This window comes from Triturus cristatus, chromosome 9, assembly GCF_964204655.1.
Source record: "Triturus cristatus chromosome 9, aTriCri1.1, whole genome shotgun sequence".
Lineage (NCBI taxonomy): Eukaryota > Metazoa > Chordata > Amphibia > Caudata > Salamandridae > Triturus > Triturus cristatus.
Genome location: NC_140592.1, coordinates 1197928245 through 1197953051, shown reverse-complemented (window position 1 = coordinate 1197953051; position 24807 = coordinate 1197928245).

Below are 24807 nucleotides of genomic sequence, written 5' to 3'. Positions count from 1 at the left end.
GTGCGTCAGGCCGGGACACGGGCTCCTCTAAAGTCGAGGTCTCCTCCTACTTGCTTGGGAAAGGGAAGGAATATTTATACCTGGTAGGTGCCTTGGAATGTTAGCATTGACGTAAAGTAGGGCAGAGGAAGACATAAGGAATGAACCCTTAAGGAATAGCGGTTCATGAATAATAAATGAGTTCTTGGAGAAATCAATAATCCTGTGCTAGGGGAACTCCCAAGAGCTTAAGGGTCTGGTTTCTAAGAACTCGTTGTGATGTTGGGGTGGACGGATATAGGTTACTATGCCTGTATTTGGATAGCATGGCTAATGCCTAAATAAGGATTGGAATCTTATGCCTATATAAGGGCAATGCGAATTGTGCCTATATAAGGACATGTCTCAGGAAAACCTATATACGGACACCTAAAGCTGAATAAAAGCTGAATAAAACAATCATGTCGGCGGCTGTGTACAGCGCCATGAAACCAGCTCCCTCATTGTGCCCCACGACGATCACTATATTCGCATATGGGCAGAACAGGCCTTTGAAGATGAAAGGAAAGTTCAAGACGACGATCATCCATGGAATGCGATCAATCACATCCCTGGTATATGTGACAGAGGATGGACAGGGCATGCTGCTGGGGGGCCAAGCAGTAGAGGACCTGGGCGTGGTAACCTTCACTTTTGGAATCTATCAGGAGTCGGTCCAGCACATCCTAGAGGAGTTTGCAGCTGTGTTTAAAGGAATTGGAAAATTCAAGGGTAAACAAGTCCATCCCCACATAGACCCTACAGTACATCCAGTAGCCCTGCGCCATCGAAGAATAGCTTTGCATCTGCGCCCATTGGTAGAGAACGAGCTGGCCAAACTGGAAAAGCGGGCCTCATTGAGAAGGTGACCGGACCCACTCTGTGGGTATCCCCTATCGTGGTCACCCGAAAGCCGAAACAGCCTGGCACGGTCAGAATATGTGTGGACATGAGGTTACCCAATGCAGCCATAAAGCGGGAATGACACATCACCCCCACAATTGATGACTTGATTGGGGAAATGGCTGGCTCATGCTGGTTTTCGAAGCTTGACTTACAATCGGGTTATCATCAGCTGGTACTGGATCAGGCACCGCGATACATAGAGACATTTTCCACTCATATTGGCCTTCGACGATACACCCGGTTGAGTTTTGGAATATCCAGCGCTGCCGAAGTCTTTCAAAATGATATTCATGAACTGATCATGGACATCCCAGGAGTTATAAATGTCAGTGATGACATTATGATTCACGCCAAGACCATCGCGGAGCACAACAGACGGCTGACCCAAGTGCAACGACAAATCCAAGAAGCGGGACTCATGCTACACAGGGAGAAATGTGAGTTTCTTAAGAACCAACTCCAATTCTTCGGTTACGTGTTTTCTGCACAAAGTCAGAGATATCAAGACTGCACCAGCTCCCACCAATATCACAGAAGTCAGAAGTTTTCTTGGCATGGTAAACTATTGTGGCCGGTTCATTCGGGACCTTACGACCCTCACTCAACCACTCCGAGAGCTGACCAAAGACTCCACCCCGTGGGCCTGGAACGAGGGACATGTCAAGGCCTTCCAAGACATCAAAGCGGCCCTATCCGATACCACCACACTAGCCTTCTTTGACCCTCGGAAGCTAACCATGGTTGCTGTTGATGCTGGCCCAAAGGGCCTAGGGGCCGTGTTGATGCAACGGAATCACGCTGAGGAGGACTGGGCTCCCGTGGCCTTCGCCTGCCGCTCTCTGACAGACACGGAGCAGCAATACTCCCAGATAAAGAAGGAGGCCATTGCGATCCACTGGGGGTGCCGACACTTCCATCTCTACGTGTATGGCAAACCTTTTGTTGTAACGACGGATCACAAACCTCTTCTGGCCCTATTCTCAGGAACGTCGTCCAAACCCCCACCCAGAATAGAAAAAGGGATGCTGCAACTGCAGGACTACAACTGTCGAGTGGAATATCAACCAGGATCCCGAAACCCAGCTGATTACTTGTCTCGCCATCCAAGGGCAGCGACTGCCCAAGAGGAAGAAGAGGCGGCCGACACCGAAGAATACGTCCGCAGCGTTGCGGCGAGATCGTGTCCCATTCCGCTCTCAATGGATGTTCTGCAGGAGGAGATAAAGAAGGACAAGTGCCTGCAGAGAGTCAAGTGAGCACTGGATCAAGGGCAGTGGCACCATGGGCGAGAGGAGTGGAAAATATTGACGCCCGAAGCACGACGTATCATGGAGAACCTGAATCATGTCTGGGAGGAACTGACTGAAGACTCCACAGGATGCCTGCTGCGAGGCCATCGTTTAGTCATACCGTCTTCCTTAACAGCCCGTGTGGTACAACTCGCCCACCTGGGCCACCAAGAAATGGTCAAAACTAAATCCCGGCTGCGAACCAAGGTGTGATATCCTCTAATGGACGAACATGTGGAAGCGGTGGTCCGATCCTGCCAATGGTGTCAGGTAACAGGGGAAGCCCCTCATCCCGCTCCGATAATAACTGAGCCCAGGCCCCGGAGGCCATGGATGAGTGTGAGCCTAGACTTCGAAGTCTCCCGGACGGGAAACACACCTTTGTGGCTATTGATGACTATTCAAAATATTCAGAGGTGGAGATAATCATGTTGCTGAGTGCAACTGAGGTCATTCCAAAGATAGAGAAAACGATGGCGATGCATGGCATTTTTCAAGAATTAAGGACTGACAATGGGACTCCATTCCAGGGTCAGGAGATGGCCACATATCTGACATCCCTAGGCATCAAGCACCGGAGAGTTACATCCCGTTGGCTGCAAACTAATGGAGAGGTGGAAAGATTTATGCGAACTCTTAACAAAGTGATACAAATAGCTCATGAACGTCAACAATCAGTGGAGCTCGCCATTTACATGTTTCTAAGGAGCTATCGACAAACCCCTCATACAACCACTGGGCTTGCCCCTTGGCATCTCTCCACGGGCCGAGTGATCACCGACTCCATCCCACATCACTCCATGTAGCATCTGCAGGGTCCGAATGATAAACAAGTTGACGCTCACAGGAAGCTAATTAATGCTCAGGTCAGTCAACTTCGCAGAGCTCAGCCGGTGCAACTGAAAGTAGGTGATACCGTCCTGCTGAGGAATCGTGTGACAAGCAGCAAGTTCCAGATACCCTATGAAAAGAATCCATGGGTAATTGTCCACGTGAAGGGCACTTGAGTCTCGGCCCGGAGGGAAGGTGAGACAGTAACCAGAAACATTTCTCACTTCAGGACAATCCAACCAGCGCAAGGTGATTCACGGGATCTGGGTCTCATCCCGCCAAGAGCTGAAGGAGGGCTGGAATCTGAAAATGAAGAGGAAGAAAGGGCCCAGCGGCATACAAAGTCCAACCCCAGTGATGGACTTGGGATGGATGACGCCTCCACTGAAGAACGAGGCCCTGAACCAGTAAGGTGCACTCCTGAGCTGACGGGAGCGTCTCAGGTTAATGCTCCTGGTAGTGAACTGAGTGGACGTGGCAGCTTTCAGTATCACCTCCAGCAGAATCCTGAACCCATTCGAAAGCTGAAGAACTACTTCACGTAAGACTGTTCCATTTTCATGCTGATGTGTTTTATTCTGATAAATGTTCTAGCAGGGACTCATGCATTTCTGTTTATTTTCGGGAGGAATGTAATGTTGCAGCCGTGGCAAAATGGATGCAACCAGTATAAGTTAGCAAGAGGGGTGTGGGCAGTGTTTCCCCCAGTCCACACCAGTCTGATGGTTGGCTCCCATGTCACGTGATCTCCAGTAAATAAAGAGTCTTCCGCGTGCGTGACGTCAGAGGACGCGCGTATGCGGGAGCTGTTAATGCATAGCACTGGCTCCGTGTGGTTCTTCAAGTAGCGGGCCTTACCCCCATAGCAACGAGGTCAATCCCCGGTTCCAGAGTTCCTGGAACACAACACTGTTGTCCTTTCGCTGCATTTTGGCATCATCTGGATCACATCTGCTCTTTCCCAGCATGCACTGGTTCACTTTTAACACGTTCCTGGTCCAGCCAGCTTTAATGTAATTTAGGCAAGTCTGGTGTACATGAAAGGAGAAAAAGAGCTCCCTGCCAGTTTGTTTATAGAGACAGATTCAGCTTGCTTCCCACCAGTGTTGATCACAACAGCACGACGGCTCCCAGCGCATCTGCTGTCGCATGACAGGAAAGAAAAAGAGACAGAAAAATGCTTTTAATCGCAGTATCAAAATACGGCAGCCTTGCTCTTCTCAAACACCCGTATTTTACAAGACCTTTTTACAGCCTCAGATCTTCAGAAAGGCAGATACATTAATTAATCACTCCCAACAAGACTGCTTTATCAGACTCAGCTCCTGGGCTTGTTTATTCTTCGAAGAGTTCCTCTTTGTGTTGATGTCTTACTTATTCAGTTCATGTTTCCCCAGAGTGCAACGCCAGCAAAAGTGAATCACCCGAGCATCCCAAACTGCTCTATAAAAGATGTCACCGGTTTATTATGTGCAATTTGAATTTAGATGGCCAGGATTTCAAGAAATGCTTTTTTTTAAAAAGTGTTTCAGAGGGGCAGAGTTTACTGGAGTGATTGAGTGATTGCTGTAACGAGTATTTCATGAATACCCCCATTAACATGCACCTGCGTGGCATTGCTATCTCTGTGTGGACCACGACCCTTGACTGGGTGTGAGTGTTTGATTGGTTCTGATGCTCCGTCCATCACCACCCCCTTTTATAACGTCCCATAGATGGGGCACGCAGATGTTCAGACACACACGGTGCTAGAAGGGCGGCGGCTGGTGAGATCTGTACCGCTTTGTTCGCCATAAGTTGCCAGGGTATGCTCAGACGTGAGTCCCTTGCTCACTCTGCCACTGGATTCAAGCACGCCTGGCTGAAGACGGCTGAAATGCCGGAAACCGGTCCTAGGAAGCTTGTTTCCGGTCCAGGGAAGGCATGGCTTGGCAGTTCGGGCTGGACTGTTCCCATGAGGCACAGGGTCAGACTGATTTGCATATAGCCATGTCTGAACTGGGGTTGCAGAGTGGGCTAAAGAACGGTGATGGATCAAACCCAGATCTGTTGACTGGGTGTGAGTGTTTGATTGGTTCTGATGCTCCGTCCATCACCACCCCCTTTTGTACCCCATCTATGGGACAGCAGCCCACTTGCTGGGTATCCCCTCCCCCAACCTGCCTGCCTACATTGGCTATATGGCGAGAAGGATTATACTTAACCTTAGAACAGTCCCTATGCATGCTAAAATATGACTCACAGGAGTGTTCATAGCTAGAAGTGAATGACAATGGGCAAGGGGGGGGGGGCACCGGCCCTTGCCATGTATCCCTTATTCCTTGTGGGAATTTTGCACGCTCAGTTCCCTCTGAGGTGGAACCCCTTAGGCGTACCAGCTTAGAGAATCTGTCTGATTTAGGCAGTGCGCACTGTCTGTAATATGGTGCCTAACATTGAGAATTGACTAAGTCCTACTCTACCCAATCCTAGAATATTCCCAAATAGGGGGGGGGGGGGGTACCCACTGCCAACCCGGAGCATCCTCGGCGGGAAAAATTATCTGCTCTGTGAAAGTTGAACAGTGGACGTGCCAAGTGTTCTATTGACATAGTAGCCCATTGTGCCTGACACCTTGTTACACCAATTATTGGGACAGCAGCACACTATGTTGGCTGCCCGCATCCCCACCAAGCGTCGTAAAAGTGTCGGAATCCCAGGTTCCGTGTTACATGCTAGCTGCAGTTCACTTCAAGTGGACCCGCTGGGAGATCCTACAAACCACATGGTCATGAGAACCTTAAGAAGCACCCAATTTTCACCTGGGCGTACCTCTAAGTGGATTTGGCTTCACACAGCCGTAAGGCCAGAGACACACCTCTTAAACCTATTACTGGTTTATGCTACTTGGCACCCTTGTGGTTGAAGCTCTATGTTTGTGCAGCACGCGTGCCCCCGGGGCACGATGTTGGTGAAGAGCCGGTGTCTGCTACCCACATGCTTAAACTTATCTATCGCTAATTGCCCATGCTTGGGTTGATGGATAGCTGGATGCTTCACAAGGACTGTAGACTTAATGCTCCCATCTAGTATGACCCCAAAACTTAGGGAAAACCCAATTAGTAAACAGGCCCTTCATGGTACATCTACCCCAGCATTGACTCTCAAAGTGTTTGGGACACCGGGGCAGAGGATGCCCCTTCAAGTCTCAGGTTCTAACCCCAAGATGGATAAACCAGGGGGCAGACAAGTCTGTGGGAACCATACGGGAACATACCGGGCAAATACCTGCCCTTTCCTAAGTATTAGAATGCCGAATGGTCAATAATACCCTGCCACCATTTGGCTCAAACGAAGCGTTTACCGGACTATTTAGCACCAACGCACGCTTGTTAGATGACAACTACACCACCCACCTGCTGCCCTGGCTAAAGAGCGGGGGAATATGTCTTAACTGAAGCGACCTGAAACCTGCCCTTGGTTGCAGAGGAATGCCCCCCGGTATATATCTGTACCGGTTACTAAATGGTGCCAGCAGGTGTTCCTCATAAAGGCCTAAACTTTGGGTCGGTGCTAAGCTTAGTGTGCTGCCGGCTGGTGTTTTGCGGCTTCTGACATTGCCTCACGATATATAATAGGAGACCACGCTACACCTACACCTACAACACGCCAGTACCAGTCGCATAACAATGCTTGTTAGTTGTATCAGATAACCGAAGCCACAATTCAGGCTTCGCTGCGTAGCATCTTGAAAATGCTTCCATTCTGAAATGGTGGGACTGTCACCTTTATGTGTTTGAACAAGCATTAAATGTCTCCCTTCAAAGAAAAGCAAGCTCAACCATGGCTCGTGCAGCAAGCACTGCGTCGCAATGCAACCGATATTAACTAAATGATGAGGCAAGTTGGTAGGTAGTGGTCTAAAGAGCATCGGTCGGAATAGAGGTCTAAAGCATTAGTGCCAAATAAGAACCGCCAGGAAACCTCTGCCTCATGCGTGAACTGGCCAAAGGGCCACTTCCCCAAAAATCGGCCACAAACCAGTAACCCCCATGATATAGCAATCCAGACATACACCCGGGGGGGCAAACAGGCGACTCTTTTAAAGGTGAAAGAACGTGCGAATTCCATCCTTGCCACCCAGGCATAATACTGCGTTAGAACACCACCTTGATATAATACCAACAGACGGACAGCCAGACACAGCCGTGCCACATCCAAGAAGAGCCCGGTACGGTGCAAAGTCCCCTGAGGGGAGAAGTACAGTTCCTGCCTACTTCAAAACCAACAAAATTAAACAGAAGGTGGACCTCACTGGAGCGCCCCACCTTGTCCCCACTGACATGCACGAGCACTAGTATAGGGCAGGGAAACAATGACCAACTGGGTGGTCACTCGCTACACCGATTGGGTTGATTGCCCAGACAAAACTGATATTGAAACAATTGAAACCTACATGGTCCACAATTAACTCGGGTGCCATGAGACGGTCTTGAACCAGGACCAGTGGACAGCGAGTCACCCGATAGTCAGTTACATATTGATGGATTTGAGACAAAGGCACCATCCAAACTACTGAAACAAAGTTGGCGAGAATAGTTCTATGGAGAAAAGCATTGAAAGAATCGCTCCTCAAAGGAAAAGGACGTAACTACCCGCTTAGGTTGTTCGCGCTTTACAAATGTGGATTATTATTATTATTATTACCTTGCTGGGAAGGATGGAGCGATGCCCGTTATCAGAATTGGTGAATGAAGACATTATTCATTACTGTACAGCCCAAATGTGAGAGACTGCCCCCCAGTGGTCTTACCGCTTAATGGCACCCTGGCAGTACAAATTGGTTTAAAGCACCAATAATTCACCCCAAACTGATATACTGATTTGCCCCACCCAGATCACCCTGTCCAGTAACCACCAAGGCAGACGTACCGCAATGCCACTGAAGGCAGAGTAAAACACAATTTCTGACCTAGGGCTGTTCGCGGCGACACATGCATAGTGACGCCCAGTATTGTGCAAAACTAGATCATCATACGCGCGCGCTACATACCGCAAGGCCGTTCTAAGGAACACCTGACATTTGTGCCACTATAAGCCAGGACTCCTGTCAGGCGGCCACTTCCTTTTGCACCACACCTCACTCCTGCCGTGCTGCCAATCATAGTAACCACAACTACTAACCCGGGTACTCGTGCAAACGTGAAAATTCCGCCTCTTCCAAGCCCTCAAAACTAAAAGGATGGCTTGGGCAGCTGGCAACAGTGATTTTAATGCCAATTGCATTAATCCATGCCTTTAGGGTCATCTCTACTATAGACAGACAGCACCAACTCGTGGCAGACTGTTCCAAGCGCCAGTGAGCCATTAAGTCACGTGCAGTGCACCAGCACCCACTTGGTCAAATTACACAGTAAACTTTGTGCTGTAATTTAGCCTAGTGGCCGCTGTGTGGGTTGCCGCTATGTAGTGGCCGCTTAGTATAGTAATTTGCCGCTATGTCATTGCATCCCTGTAATCAGTACAATAGGGGCACTACACCTACAAGTCCATCTTATGGCTTAGTCAATGCTTCTATTTGCATCAGGTAAATAAGCCACAAATCTGGCTCATTTGCGTAGCCAACCAAGAACTAGCCGCCCCCATCCATAACTGCCAAGGTTTAATTTTGCTATGAACACGAAAACTCACAAAGCTAGCGGTATCCCTCTAGGGCAGCACTGGATTTAACAATATCCCAACGTATCTATTGGTGATATATTCCATTCACCACAAGTGTGCAATCTTGTTTAGCACCCGCCAGCACGATGCTGTTCCAGCTACTGGAGTATAAGTGAAAAAACAGCACAAAATGCACCACTCAACTTGTACAATGTAATTTAAATAAGTCTATATCCTTGGTGTTTTTTCTTTTCAAAATGTTCTTCTTTATTGTTCAGTTTATCATGTAAATATTAAAACATCCAAAACAACCAAAGCAGCCGACGCGTTTCGTCCACCTCTGGACTTCTTCAGGGCAAAAAATGATGTAACAGTCTTTGTGTTTTTTCTTTCTTTCTTCTCCCTCACTACTTAAATTTGTAGTGTTTACAGGAAACGATAATAAATGTCATTTAGAAGATTCAATCCAATGAAGAAAGGTGGTCTGCTAAATAGCTCAAACGAATCATATCAATATAAAAACGGTCCTGTTCAGGAAGTCATCCAGCGATAAGAGCAGCAGTATCACTCTCTAAGATATCCGATTCCATATCATTGTCGTAATGAAAAACACCGACCCTGTCAGGTTACAGGTAATTTTGCTATGTGTGACCTTTTCATCATATCAGTGCAACTATGAGGGACATTAAAGACCAATGATTGTTTTGTTTTTTTCCAAGCAAAATCAAATAATGAAGATGAGGGAGACATATCGATATCGGCAATTACGCAAACGTACCCGTGTACAGTAGCCTATGGGCCATACAATTCGTAGCTCTGACTAGTTGGATCATAGTGACCATTCCCGGTATGCCTGGCTAATAGAAACCTACAGATGGCGCCACTTGCCACACCCCCAGCTTGTGGACCCCACCCATGAGCCCACACATGCAAACGAAATGACAAACCGGCTGTAAATTGCTCCTTTACGTGCCACCTGTGCATTACAAGTGAAGCATTATTGCTTCAATCACGTACCCTAAACCTGTGTTTCCTCGAGGAAAAACCACCCCTTCCCATTCTACCAATATAAGTTCATCCATAATGCTGTGGAACTGAACCTATATGGTTAACCTAACAGCACCCCAAGGCCCTGGTATGCGGAGACGATACGGTGTTCATCAAGGGAATCTTCTGTTTCATGAATTCTCTATACCGACGTATCTCTCATAGTGTCTAGTGACCAAGCCATCTTTGCCCTTTACCTCAGCATTGCAGGCAGACACACATTCGAGCCAAAAGAAACATACATATACAAGCCAACCAGAGACTTCCACTTTCAACAGTTAGCGTTAGAGAAGGAAGGAGCGTGCGCACTACATGATCCAAATGCACTACTACCCTGAAATACGCCGTGACCAGAGCAAAGTGTGTATAGAAACACCACTGCGCTGCGTGGTCTCTTATTCTTCCACACAGTTCCACTACAAACACGGCGTGCGTCTCTGCCACTCCGCCTCCCCTCTCGATGTGCACACGAGACCACATGAGGTGCACTCAGAACCCAAAAAAAAAAAAGGTCAAAGTGGCAGTTAAGCCATGGTCAAAAACACGCGCCCCGGCTGTGCCCAGCGAGCTCCCTATGTGCGAAGTGTGCTGAAAGACCCGGATGCACAACCCCAGTATGGGAAAGGGAGCAGCCCCCACAGCGGAAACAGCCAGCAATACTGCTTGGTGGGAATTCCCAAGGAATTCCATCAATAATGGAATGAAAGTCTCAAGGAATCATGGCAAGGAGCAGAATGGAAACAATAATCGTCAATTCCATCTATGAAATTAAGTAATTCCCCCCTTCTGCATCAACAATAGCCCAACAGCACGACTGATCCAGGGCAGACACTATCGTAAATTGCACTCGTCGTGCAAGGCTGTGGGGACACCCTGTGATGTAAGTTTCCTGAAACAATTCAAACCCCTGTCACAGGAGGACACTGTCTAACCATTGGGCCTACATAGGTCCCCGGAATTCCTCGCATGTTGGAATAAAAATGGGCCGGAGAACCGTTGCCATCTTATGCCCTGCACTGAAAAAGTATTCACATTTGTAATTAACCTTTCAACCCAAAATCTACTCAAGGGACATCTCATCAGCAACAGAGAGGTAGTTTGCTGTGCTATTATCATGGGGCACAGTTGCAAGCAGGCCGCTAACCATACGACGCCGCGGCTGCTGTGAACATAAGGCCGTGTATGAACTCCTCATATCGCCAGCAGCGCAGGCTCACGCTTCCTGGCAGGACTGGCGCTCCTCAGCAGGACTGCTGTACAGTATAAGTTGTTGATATCTCAGCCAAACCCACAGCCTGAGGGAAGTAGTAGGCACGCCAAGCCGAGGTTCCCTAGACTGCAACCAACGATCCCGCATGCCACCTCGTCAATAAATCTCTGAACTGGGCATCAGTGCTGAAATATGGAACCAAAATTCACCAGAGAGGAAGGGAGAGAAAGGCAGGTCTGTGGCCAGGATAACGGTAAAGTACATAGTGAACTCCTGTCACCAGTTGAGCAGACTCCCTCTTCCCGGCAGGACAGCTTTACCTTAAAGGACTTACTGGTACTTCTTCTGTCGCAATCCAGCCCAACAGATGGCTCAGCCAAACCAACAGCATGGGGAAAGCCGTCGGCACCCCAACCGCGGCCACGGTGCATGGAAAATAACTTTACATCGCTGCGCTCCTGGGCAATGCTGGTATAATGACATAATTGCTGTCATGTAATGCTCGTGTCAAACTGAAGGATTGAGCAGCACCGAACGTTCGACACCGGAGTCACAATCGCCTGGGGGTGGAGATGCATTGAAGAGCACAGAGCCAGTGCTTCGGTCTCCACTTACTGAAGTAGTAGGTGCCGACTGGTGCAGGGACTCGGACCCGGGATTCATGGCTCCCTTGGTACACCTTATTAAGTACCACCAAATGCCAAGCTCTGCGGCAGCCTAGTGAAAACCTAGCTGCACCATAGCCGATGGCACATGCCTAGCTAGTGACTGATACGTGCACCTTCCATGCTGCATAGGGGAGATCCCTGGGGGCTCCTACTTCGGGGCCACCTCTCTGCCACAACTGTTGTCGACGGGGATGGAGAATGGGGTCAACTCACCAGCAAGTGTGGCCTGAGTACCCGAACCTGCCACGACAAGCTCCGGACCCTAGTGCGAGCTTGGGCAGGCTAGAGCCGTGAGGTGATTGTCCAGTAATAGTTCAAAAGCCTCTGCCTCACCCTCGGGCCGGCATTGCGCCGCCTTGACTAACGCATGCATGGTGTGGGGGAACCCTGGGTGCTGTGGCTGAGCTGAAAGGAAACTCGTGATTTTGCTGAGGATGTTGGAAGCGTACACCGGCTTTGTTACTCCTTCTGCGCTCTTAAGCGGCTCGAAGAAAAGGGGAGAGCTAACAGCACTACATTGCTTGCCTGAATAACCGGTCAGCGTGACGGAAAAGGGGGGGGGTGGATTTTGGAACCACCCCTTTGCCTGCCCCCTGTCCCAATCCTCTGCTCTGGTTACAAACAGGTACCGCTGCAGCGGGTCTCCTGGAACCCATGGGCAGGGAACTGCCAAATGCGGCCCCCGGGGGAAGAAAGGTCAACGGACTAGTCTTCCCCCGGGGATTTCGCGCAAGGGAAAGGAAAGGGCTGGAAGGGGTGGGATTAGGGGTGGGGTCAGCAGGGAGAGGTTAAAGGGGCTGGGAGAGGAAGTCCTTCCTCTTCCTTCCCCAGTGCCTCAGGGAATAGTTAGGCGAGCTTTGGGTGTGGGGCGATTGGAGACGGGCCTCGAGGTACGCGACGCGGAGCGGCGGTTTGGTGGGGCCTGTTTGTCCCGTGAACGGGGGGGCCCGATTCTCAGCGTTTGAGTGGCGGTTGGCGGCGGGCTGCGGGAGCGGAGCAGCGGACGTGTGGCGGCCTCGTCAGGCGACGTGTGGCGGCCCAGGTGCGGTGCGGTATCGGCGGCGGAGGAGCGGGCGTCGGCGGAGGCGGTCCTGAGGCTATGGAGGTAAAGGGGGGTCAGGTGCCTGATGACGCCGCGGTGCGCGCAGCGCTGCATCTCCTTGGGCACGCGGGGAGGGCGGATCTGTTGAGGCCGGGGGTCTTAGAGCAGGCGTGGGTGCGCATGGCCAGGACTCCGCGGGCGGCGTCGGCGGCGGCGGCAGTGGCAGCATGTCAGGAGGAACCTCCTCCTAAGAGGCTTGCGGCGTCAGCGCGGGGGGGGCCAAGCTGGGGGATAGGCGTCTGAGCCTCCCTGCGCTGGGGTCAGGGGGGGGCGCGGGGGGGTCGCTGTTGCAGGCCCGGTCGCGGCGGGAGGGTCCTCGGGGGCGGCTCTGGCGGGGGGACGGAGAAGGCCGGGGGGGTCAAGGGTGACTGGGCTGGGGAGTGGGGTGGGCCTGGTGGTCTACAGTGATGACAGCGAGCTGGATGAGGAGTTTGAGGGGCCGGTGGGGGAGGATTTTTCCCTGTACTTATCTGGGAGTGAGTCGGCTGGGGGGGAGGGAGGGGGGGAAGGGGAACTGCTCCCGGGTGGCTCGGGTGGGGGTAAGGGGAAGGCCGGGGGTCGGGGGGGCAAGGGCAAAGGCCCGGCGAAGGCGGCAGGGGGCCCCGGGGGGGGTCGGGCGGCGCCAGGTGACTCTGGGGGTGTGGGGCGCGGCGGCGGGGCGAAGGCGGCGGGCAGGGGCGGTGTCCGGTGGGAGGACCGTTGGGATGGGATGTCTCTGGAGGAGCGCATTCGGGAACAGCGCAGATTGATTGAGGAGACTGAGCGTCGGTGGGAGGAGATGTGCGCGGCCAGGGATGGGGGGCACCCGAGGGGGGCGCGGGCGGTGGACCGGGGTGCGGAGCACGGTGGGGGAGCCGGGCCGGCGGCGGGACGCGGGCGGTGGATCTGGGTGGATGAGGCAGGGACTGACTTGACGTCTCAGAGACCTGGTGGCGCAGGGGCCCCCTCGGACTATGCCGGTCCTGGAGGGGGGATCCAAGCCAACGCAGTTTGCTGGCAGAGGCCAGGGTGGGCCGGCGGGGCACAAAACGGCCTCCAGACGCCGGGGCGAAGCAGCAGGGGGTCCGCGGTGGCCTGCCCTCCATCGAGGGAGCGGGCATCATCGGCGCCGGAGTATGAGTTTGTGCAGGGCGAGGAAGGCAAAGGTGTGAAACGAGTGATGCGTGAGGTGCGGATGGAGTCTGGTGCGGTTGACGTGGATGACGAGCTGGATTACGAGTCGGACAGTGAGGAGCTGGAAGAAGGTGAAGTGCGTGATGAGCGGGGGCCGGAGGCAACGCGGAGGTTTGGTGTTTTACAGGCGCAAAAAGCCAGCTGCAGCACGACGCCAGTGGTGAAGACGAAAGCCCCGACTCCCGGCGGACGGGCCCAGGTGGTGCCACGCACTCTAACAGGTGAGGGAGCGTGGTGGGGGGCGTGGGATGGGGGGGATAAAGGGGGGCGTAGGAGGTCCTGCAGGGCTGTTGGGGTTGGGGATGGGTCGGTGAGGGTGGAGGGAGAGGCTGCGAAGCCTACGGTTCCGGCTAAGACGGCGGCGCTGGAGGGGGAAGGGAAGAGGCTTGTGGGGGCCGGTGTGCAGACGGACAAGGAGGGGGAGAAAGAGGGGAAGGATGAGGGGGGGGAGAAACATAAGAAGAAGTTGCCCTATATGGGCCTGGCGATGCCTTTGGGGTCGCACTTGTCGGAGAAAACGAGGGCGAGGATCTGGAAGCATGAGTACGTGGATGTATTCAAGTTGTTGCACCGGGAGATACAGGCTAAGGAAGGGTCTAAGGAGGAGGAGTGGGAGTTGACGAGGCGGCCACGGGTGCCTGTAAATATGGAGAATCGGACGTCGGCCTTTTTGATTTACGCGAGCATCTATTGTGAGAAACATCAGGATAGGGCGATTGCGTTGTTCAAATATATGGATATCATCCGCAAGGCGCAGATGCACTTTGGGGGTTTCGCGTGGCTCAGTTACGATGAGGAGTTTCGGGCGCGGATCAGCGTAAACCCTGACAAGCCCTGGGGTGAGGTAGACCAGGAGTTGTGGGTCCAGTGGATGTCTTCGACGCAGTCCTCTGCGTCCACGCACACGGCTAGCGGGCTCCCGGTGTCGTATCGGCCTTTTCAGTCCCGTCCCGCCTCGACAGGGGCGGGAGGTGGATCTAGTGGAGCCGGGGGAGCGGGCGGGCAGGCTGCCGCTGAAGGCGCACCAGGTCAGCCGGCCAAGAGCGGGGGAGCCACCACAGGGGCCTGCTGGAATTTTAACAAGGGTTTCTGTACCCGCCACCCGTGCAAGTGCAAGCACGAGTGTTCTAAGTGTGGTGGGCGGCACCCGGTCACAACCTGTTTTACCCTCGCCACTCCCTCTGAGCAGTGGCGGGTTACCAAGGGCAGAGGGCAGGCTGGGCCAAAGGGCTCCTACACCGGTTAGTATGGAGGCCATGGGTCCGTGGCTCTCCCGCTATCCTGATCGGGAGGCGGCTTTGAAGCTGTTTTGGGGGTTCACGGAAGGGTTTCGGGTGGGGTACCAGGGACCGCGGGGGTGCAGATGGGCTGAGAATTTGAGGTCGGCGAAGGATTTGCCTGGGGTGGTTGAGGCGAAATTGCGGAAGGAGGTTTTGGAAGGCAGGATCGCCGGCCCGTTTGACACGTGGCCGTTTCCGGAGCTCATCATATCCCCTTTGGGGGTGGTGCCAAAAAAGGAACCAGGGGAATTTCGCTTGATCCACCACTTGTCGTGGCCCGAGGGGTCGTCGGTGAATGATTTCATCGCGGAGGAGGATTCTCGGGTGCTGTATGCGTCGGTGGATGATGCGATCGCGCTGGTGAGGGTGTGTGGGCGGGGGGCGGAACTGGCTAAGTGTGACATCAAGTCAGCGTTTCGCCTTCTGCCCATTCACCCGGCTGACTTTTCTCTGCTGGGGATGCAGTTTGGGGGGGCGATCTTCGTGGATAAGGTTTTGCCCATGGGTTGTGCGGTGTCCTGTGCGTTGTTCGAGACTTTCAGTTCTTTCCTGCAATGGGCCTTCACTGACAGGGCGGGGCACCGGCTGGTGTCCCACTATCTGGATGATTTCTTGTTCGTCGGGCGCGGACAGTCGGGGGAGTGCGGGGAGGCGTTGTGGCAGTTTCAGAGGATGGCGGGGGAGTTTGGGTTCCCATTGGCGCCGGAGAAGACGGCTGGGCCGAGCAGTTGTCTGGCTTTCTTGGGGATTGAATTGGACTCCGTCGCGTGGGTGGCACGCCTGCCCCAGCAGAAGGCGGAGGAGATGCAGCAGTTTTTGGGCCAGGTGGTGTTGCCGAGCAAGATTGATTTGAGGTCCGTCCAGCGGTTGTTGGGTTTCCTGAATTTTGCGTGCCGAGTGGTGCGGGCTGGCAGGACTTTTTGCAGGCGCCTGGGGTTGGCTATGTTGGGGGCGGTGCTGCCCCACCACAGGGTGAGGATTTCCATGGGAGTCCGGGCGGATCTGCGGGTCTGGAGAGGGTTCTTGAGCGACTTCAACGGGGTTTCCTTGGATTTCGCGGATGACAACATGGTGTGGCAGGTGCAGATCTTTTCGGATGCGGCGGGGGCTCGCGGTTTTGGCGTGTTCTGGGACGGAAGGTGGTGTGCGGAGCAGTGGCCGGCGCACTGGTTGTCGCAGGGCAGGAGTATTGCGTTTTTGGAGTTCTTTCCGCTGGTGGTGGCTCTGCAGGTGTGGGGACAGGAATTCCAGAACAGATCCGTGCTTTTCCGTGTGGATAACCAAACAGTGGTTGACCTGGTGAATCATCAGAGGGCGAGGGACCTGCGGGTGCTGCGCTTGCTGCGAAGTTTCATGCTGCTGTGCTTGCGTCTTAATGTGCTGTTTCGCGCGAAGCATGTGCCGGGCGCTAGCAATGACATTGCGGATGCATTGTCTCGTTCGCAGTGGCAGCGTTTCCGAAGGTTGGCGCCCGGAGCAGAGGTTGTCAAGACCAAGGTGCCGGAGGGTATCTGGAGCTGGGGGGAGTGAGAGTGGTGAATTTGGTGGAGAAGTCTGTTGCTGAGTCCACGAGGCGGGCGTATCGGTTGGCTTGGGTGGAATTTGGTGCGTTTCTGGGGTGGTCACGGGATGCTTGGCGTATGCCGCAGAAGGAGTGTGAGGAGGGGGTGATGCGGTATGTGTTGCATTGCATGGACAAGGGTTTGTCGCAGGTGACGATTGCGGGGAGATTGGCGGGGATTTCTTTCTATGGTATGGTTTATTTGGGGTTTGACCCCGCCAGGAGTGAGTTGCTGAGTTGGATGCTGAAGGGTTGGGGCAGGGAGCGGGGGGGCGGGGAGTGGGCCTGTGCGTGAGGCGATCACCTTTGAGTTGCTGGTTGATGTTGTGGCTGAACTGAGTGTTTGTTGTTACGACAGGGCCGAGGTAGCGTTGTTCCGGTTGTGCATGACCCGGATGTTTTTTGGGGCTTTCCGGGTTTCGGAGTTGTTGGGGGGTAGGGATGCGCCGGGGCTGAGGTTTGAAGATGTTCGGTTGGATGGGACGCGTTTGGGGATCTGGCGGTCAAAAACGGACCAGGCTGGAAGGGGAACATGGGTGTGGTTGGGTGAGTCGGGGGGGAGGGAGTTTGCCCGGTGCGTGAATGGGGCAGTTTTTGTGGGCAGGTTGGCCGGAGTGTGGGCGAGATTTTCTGTCATGCCTCCAGTAAGAGGGTCACGGCCTTCCAGCTGCTGGCGGTAAGGACCCGGCTGGGTATGGGACGCACTCCTTCCGGATAGGCACGGCGACGGCGGCGGCGCGGTTGGGGTGGTCCTGGGACAAGATCCGGCGGATTGGCAGATGGGGGTCACGCTGTTGCGAGCGGTATGTCCGGAAGTAGGGCAGAGGGGGCGCGTTGGCTGTTGGAGCGTATCTGTTGTATTTCGTGTTCTAATTGCCTTTTTTCTTTGTAGGTTGTGTTGGGGGTCCGGGAGCCAAGACGGTTACCTGGATCGTTGGTCATTCGTTTGTTCATTGGGCATCCAAGTATTCCGACAGGCAGGTGTACGGGCGTAACCTGGGCCTGAGAAGCAGCAGTCACGAGGTATTTTGGTGGGGCAGGAGTGGGATGCGCTGGGGTGAGTTATTGCCCTGGCTGACCAAGAAGGTTTCACAGAGAGGATGTCCGGACTTGCTCGTCATACATTTGGGGGAGAATGACCTAGTGAAGCAATCGGGGGTGTCACTGCTCTATTTGATGCAACGGGACTTGGAGGCGATGAAACGCAATCTGGCTGGCGCCTGTATTGTGTGGACTGAGTTCATTCCTCGACGAATCTGGAGGGGGGCATTGAAGCCCGCAGCAGTGGAACGCGCCCGGAGGAAGCTGAATAGGGCCATGCGGGTTTTCTGTGAGAACACTGGGGTCAAAGTTCTGGCGCACACCGGACTGCGGCTCGAAGAGCCTCTGCTTTTTAGGGACGATGGAGTGCACCTTTCGCACATAGGGAACGCGTACTATATGATGGAGTTGAGGGATTTCATCAGTGGTTTGTGGAATGAGTCGATTTGGTGTCGGAGAGAGTGAGGGCGAAAGGTGCACTTGTGAGGGGTGGGGCAGGTAACCGCCCTCCGGGGGTTCCCTGGTTGGCGAATTGGGGAGGGGGGAGGAGTCCATGACGGGCATACTCACCCTTCCGGGGAGGGGGATACTGGTGAAAGGTGGGGGTGCGTCAGATCAGTGTACGATGAATGGAGATGATGGAGAAGTTTGGAAGAGAAGTGAGGAAGCGAATGGGGATAGGTGAGGAGGTGCTGTGTGAAGTGGGGATGGAGAAATTGGAGTCTGGGAGAGTATGGTAAGTGAGAAGTTATGTTGTTGGGGATTGTTGGGGGGTTTGTGCTATGTTTGGTTATGATTGTCCAACCTTGTCCTAATAAAATGGCCTTTTACGCTAACGTACCTGGCGTGGACTGATTATTGCGCGATGGTACAGCGCTGCAAAGGTCGTCGAGCAGCAGAGGCAGGAGCTGCGGACGCCAGGTCGAGCAAGGCACACCGTCCCTAAAGTATGTACGGTCTCTCTTCCCATTGCGCTACTGCCCTCGAGGTCGCGCTCGAGCCGCCACCCCACACAAATGCGCAGGGAGCTCTACCGCTTGCCTTCCCCCACCCCCTGGCACATATACAGGCCCACGCGGGGCCGGGAGTGATCATGAGGCAAGTGGATGATGGCCCGTGTCCATGGGATCTGTCCTATTCCCCCAGGGCGGCCGCTGCCTCGGCAACGGCCAGGCGAAGCTGCCCCACCCGGGACTGCCCAGTGAAGGGGAGGGGGGGTAGCACACTCACCGCATGCGGACGATCTAGTGATCCCGGGACACCACCAAGCGTCGTCAGAGATTGTGTGACTACCAAATGACACGACACGGGTAGGCTCAGCGGTGGTCCAGCTGCACGACCAATAAGACGGCGTGTCCGCTGCGCCAAAGAGGACGTCCAGATGGTGGGGGAGGCCTATATAGACCTCCCACAGTCCTCACGCACAGAAAATGATGCACACCTTGCGCGCCGCACAAGGCTGGGGGAGGAACTCCTACCAGGGTCCCCGACCAAAAGGGGGTTGTGGGGTGCCGCAGTGGCAGGAGAGGGCTGCCCTCTTTAGTGGCCCCCTGCGGGGGCCTCGGGCAGCCGCATATTTGCTGCCCGGAGGTCACTGCACTTTTCTTGCCCAGCTCTTGCTCGTAACCAATGGCGTTGAAGCCCAAAGATCCGAGTTTTCGCTTTACTGTACCGATCTAAACCGAAGCCTTGCGCTTAAGTTGTAATTGCAAACACCTCAGGCTTACTGTGCTTTCCCACTTTCCAAACCCAAATCATCTATAAGTTTTCTGTTTTCTTGGAGATCTCTGCTAACTATGCGGAAAGAAATACGTGAACAAATTCGCTCCTCAACTCTCTACATGGCTGCTTAAACCTCAATTTCGCCACACAGCAAGCAGCAACATAGTCCCTGCATCCCATTTCAGAAAATCAAGGGGAAATATTGTGAAAGTAAGTACATATAGGTAAGTATAAATGTGCTACTCTCATCTACACATCTATCTACTTAAAGGTACAGATATAGATATCTTAAAGGTACAGAGGTTAATTGTAGTGATCCTAATACCAAACATCCTCTGACACAGGTCAAGCCCCAAGCCAGCACTGGGCAATCGTGTTTTAAGACTGCTGCTGCTTTCTGTTACTTACTTATCTGGATGCAATCAATTCCCCTTGTGCACAGTAATCACATCAACCCACTATGCAGTGGCATGGTCCAGCGGGCATTGCAGAGTATCCTACATAGTACTAGACGTGATCCGACATAGATCTTACACCACATAATAAGGTTGCATCATACTTCGCCTCTCTTATCCATCTTTTCTTCTGCTGGAAACTAGTAAAGTCTTGGGGAGTTGTGCGACTAAGTGAATCACCTCCAGTGAGTCTTGTGAGCATGTAGAGACGAGCAGGTTGGGTTTGGACTATATAGAGAGACCAGTCCATTGTGGAGTGGGTCCAGTCAGCCGCACTTCACAAGCTGGTAGTGTTTCTACTCTACTTTTCTTAGACTTGCTGCTGCATTTCACATTAATGCCCATTGGTCCTACATTCTTTGAAGAGAAAGAGATCACAAGCATTTCTCTTGCTTCATTCCCATAATAATAGTATGTGAGCACTGACACAGCACGGTGTGTGCATTAAGCTACTCAAGCATGTTTGCCACGTGTGGATGGAGCACGGGAGGCTCTAGATCAGCTCAATGCCTTCGTGCCAGGCTCTATGGTCTCAAAGCTCTGTGTGACTCTCATCATGCCCTCTGCCATGTTAAGTGTATTGTTTCCTTTTCTACACCAGCATCTGTCATTCAGTGAACCCAAAAGCACATGCCACCCCTGGGAAAGAGAGATTCACGTCAGTGTTCATTTTATTTATTATTTATTTATTTTGTTTATTTATCCATACACAAACCACCTGTGGCACTGTCTGGTTTGCCAATGAGATGGGCCAATATTAAAGCTGAAGAGTCAATGCACAGCTTACGGATTTGAATGTTCAGTTATCAGCAGGTCACGAGTCTAAATCCCAGTAAGGCCAACTCAGACTTAAATCGTCTTGAAGGTTGTTGAATTGAAAACCATAGGTTAGCGAACAGCAATATTTCTTACTTACAGTGCTTAACATTTTTCAGAATCTGGTATGAAGCGCCGTATAAAACAAGTTATCATTATTATTTTTATTACCATTTTTAGCCAAGGGAGCTGCTGGTTGGTACTCAGCAGTTTGCCCACGCTATCGTCATTGGTTACCAATGATGATAGAGGGGCAGCAGCTCCCTTGGTGATGCCTACGTGAGGTACTTTCTGACCTTTCACACATTTGTTTCTTCTTGCTGTTCACAATATGAAATGCCACCTGGTGTATTGACAAACAGTAGCAGCTGAACACTCAGATCGGGAGGTGAATGGCATTAATTGTAAAAGCATGCCCATGAGTAGAGATAGTGTCTTAACTGCTCCTGACATCCTGTAATTAATTAGTGTTCGTAAATAATCAGATTTTGTGGATTTATAATAGATTCCAGCAGAGCCAAGGGGAAAGCCATCTAAAAAAGAATTCTTTGGTCAAAATCACCAAGACAATGCAATGCTCCCTTTCTGAGGTCGAGTGGCAGACAATCACACAACTCAGTAGCAAGGCCTTAAGGGCTGCCAATTTCAAGCGTATGTCTTTTTTGTCATGATGGATGGCTTACCATACTCTTAAAGTCCTCCATAGAATGTACCCCAAAATAGAAGATATATGCTTTCGCTGCCGGCAAATAGGTGGAGAAGATTGGCTTCACACCTCCTTCACCTGCCCAATGTGGGGAAAAAATATTTGGCGCTCTCAGTAATGGCTAACAGAGCCGAGCCGACCCGGAGGCAGGCAGTGGCGCTTTTTGGCTTGCCAAAACAGAGGCAAACTTCGTCAAAAATTAAATGGGAGCAAGTTTTTTTTGGGATCGCCTCCTTAGTGGCACAATCCTTGATTCTGCAGAATGGGAGGACAGCTAGAGTCCCTACAAACTTAGAAAGGCATAAGAAAATGATTCGTACAAGGAAATTTGAAGAGGCCTATGCAAAAAGGGTTGGATCGACTAAAAGGTTTGCGGGGTCTGGATATATATGGAGCAACTGGAAAGGGAGATAATGATCAATTAGAGCAGCAATGATACAGTTCGTTATTGATTATAGAAATTGTTGCCGTCCGGATGGTGTGAAAAATGAATGCATGCACTTTATTGATCCTCAGCCGGCTGTATCTATGAAAAATAAATGAAATTTGCACTTATAGTATTTATGTAGTTTGCTATAGTGCACTGCATCTAGGTTAGAGAAGCGTACAGTCGATTGATTCGACTATTTTATTAATAATATGACTTTTTTAATGTTACACGCCACTTCTTAAAAGTACTACTGGCCCATTGCACTTTAATTCTGTTTAACGAGGGCCTGGGATAATTGTATCAAAGCTATAACTGATCCCTGTGTATTATCGTCCTATCATGAAGTTTATTTAATCATCAGAACTATTATTTTCAGATGTTTATTGTTCATGACGTAATGAATTGTTCTATTTTTCTTGTCAATAAAAAAAAGATTTGTGGACATTTCCGCCAGCAAATGTCCAGCTCCAATTGATGTATACTAAGGCTTTTAGCTATGCACAATATTCCGCATTGTCTTAATTGGTTTAGTGAATCATGCCATTGATTACTTTCTATGAATACACAGAGATCTAACAGATTATCTGGATCACAAAGTAAGACTCCATTGTTAATATTTGAAAAACAATGTTTTGAAGAAGTATTGGCAAAGGTGCTTCTGAGCTTTGATACTTTAAGTAGTATTATATACTATTTATGTGTCTTTTTTTTTAATCAAACATAACTTATTTTTAGAGTTTTTGTAAACATGAAATTATTACTAGTGAACATGCATACTTTTGAAGAGTGAGGAAATAATGTAAAAATTGCCTTTACTGTTGTATTATTTGAAAACTGGTCTGTCTCTGAATGGATGAAAATGTTTCCCATAATGAATATATGTGTATGATTTTTTCATGTTAACTTAGATTTTTATGGGCAAAGGTATTTATAAAAATGTATATATTGAATTCAACATAACTTGCCAAATCAAGATAATGTGGACACCCAGCAGTGTTGTATACCTATTTCTCAAGAAATCCTGGGCATCATTTAAAGTTTGATGTTCTGGATAGCCTACGACTGGGACAACAGAATCAGTGTCCTAGCTGAGGCCAACCTGCCAAATCTGAAAAAACACACCATATCAGAGAAATGTTTCCCCTGAAGCGTCTTCAGTCTTCATGGTGGGAGTCAATTGAGGGGGAAAAACAGGTACACCAGGTCTGTTGCATGTTGGACCTTGAACCATTTACGTCATTTCTGAAGAAATTCCTCCAGGATTGAGTTTGTCTTCAGAAGTTACATAACTAATGTCCTTCAAACACTAGGAGTTATATCCCAGCAGCTGAGAACATTATTGGTCCTTTATGTGTGGAAACTTCAGGGTTGCCATGGAGGCCCTGAAAAGAATCGATAACGTGGGAATAGCATCTATGGGCTGCTATAAACAGGGGGTCACTCTGATGCTATTCCTGCACAACCGGTGTACTGATTTTTGGGGTCAACGGTGTCTCTGAAGATAAGAAAACCTCCCTCCCCTCCCCGCTACAGCCTGGGCGGACCTGGGGCGGCTCCTTCCTTCCCTCCTTCCCTGACCTGAGTGTGCGCTGCCAGCGGCAGGAGGATCTGCAGCATGGCGGCCGTGGAGAGCAGCGGAGTGTGCGAGACGCAGGGCTGCTGCAGCCAGGCCAACCTGCAGTGCCCCACCTGCATCAAGCTGGGCATCCAAGGATCGTACTTCTGCTCGCAGGAGTGCTTTAAGGGAAGTTGGTCTACCCATAAGCAACTGCACAAGAAAGCAAAAGACGACAAGGCAAAAGGTGAGGTTTCTCCGTGGTCCCTGGAAGGAGAAATAAATACAGATCCTTGGCCAGGTTATCCATACACTGGGAAATTGAGGCCATATTATCCATTGATTTTTGGGGTCAGCGGTGTCTCTGAAGATAAGAAAACCACACACCTCCAGCCACTAAATGAGGTGAGGGAACCAAGGCAAGGGTCTTTGTACCATCTGGCAACACTGAGTAAGTGTCCAGTTACTGCACTCCTCCAAATGAGGCAATTAGCATACCCCACAATGTGCTCACTTACTTTAGCTACCTGTAATATGCTGTCTCTCCCCCACCCCATTGCTTAGAGAAACATGCTGGGTAATATAAGAGCACAAGGAAGGGGGACAAGCACCATTAGTGTGCTGGTTAAAGAGGCCTGTTGCTGGTTTCCTACCAGAATGAGAGATACACCATTTGGTGTTGCCAATCCACTGGGTTCCCCTACCAGAGAGACATCTGCTTAGCACTGCGATTGAATGAGTTACTTGTAAAGCACAGTTTTTGCCCAAATGTATTTTGGATCTGAAATTGTAGTCAGCATCTTGGGAAATGAAGTCAAGACCTGTGTTAAACAGAACGAGTCACTTTTAAGAGCTTCTCATGAACAAACCATGATTCCTGCTTTGGTGCATCTCTATAGGAGAGTATTTACAAGAGGCTTGCGCTGCCGGAGTTTCACTTTTTGAGGCTTCAGTGGCGCAGGCCTCTCATTCATATCTATGAGGTGATGCAAAGCCACCCTGTGTAGCTTTGCAATGCATGACCTTGTAGATATGGAGTAAGGCAAATTAGCGCAAAGCGCTTCTTTGCCTCACTCTGCATCAAGGAGGCGTTCCATGGGTGTTGTGGTGGGTGTTCTCATGCAACACCCATGGATCCTGATGATGCCCCAGATTTTCAAAATCATGTCAACCTAGGGCAGCGTCAAAACCTTACTCTTCCCCAGAGCAGGCATGATGGGGGGGGATATTTTAATTCTTCCCCTTCTTCCTCTTTCTGTAGCACACATAGAATGAGCAAAAAGCCTCTCTGGGTTATTTTTGTGCAGGATGGGATATATTCCTGCAAAAAAACAATCCTGCCGGCAACTGAGACATC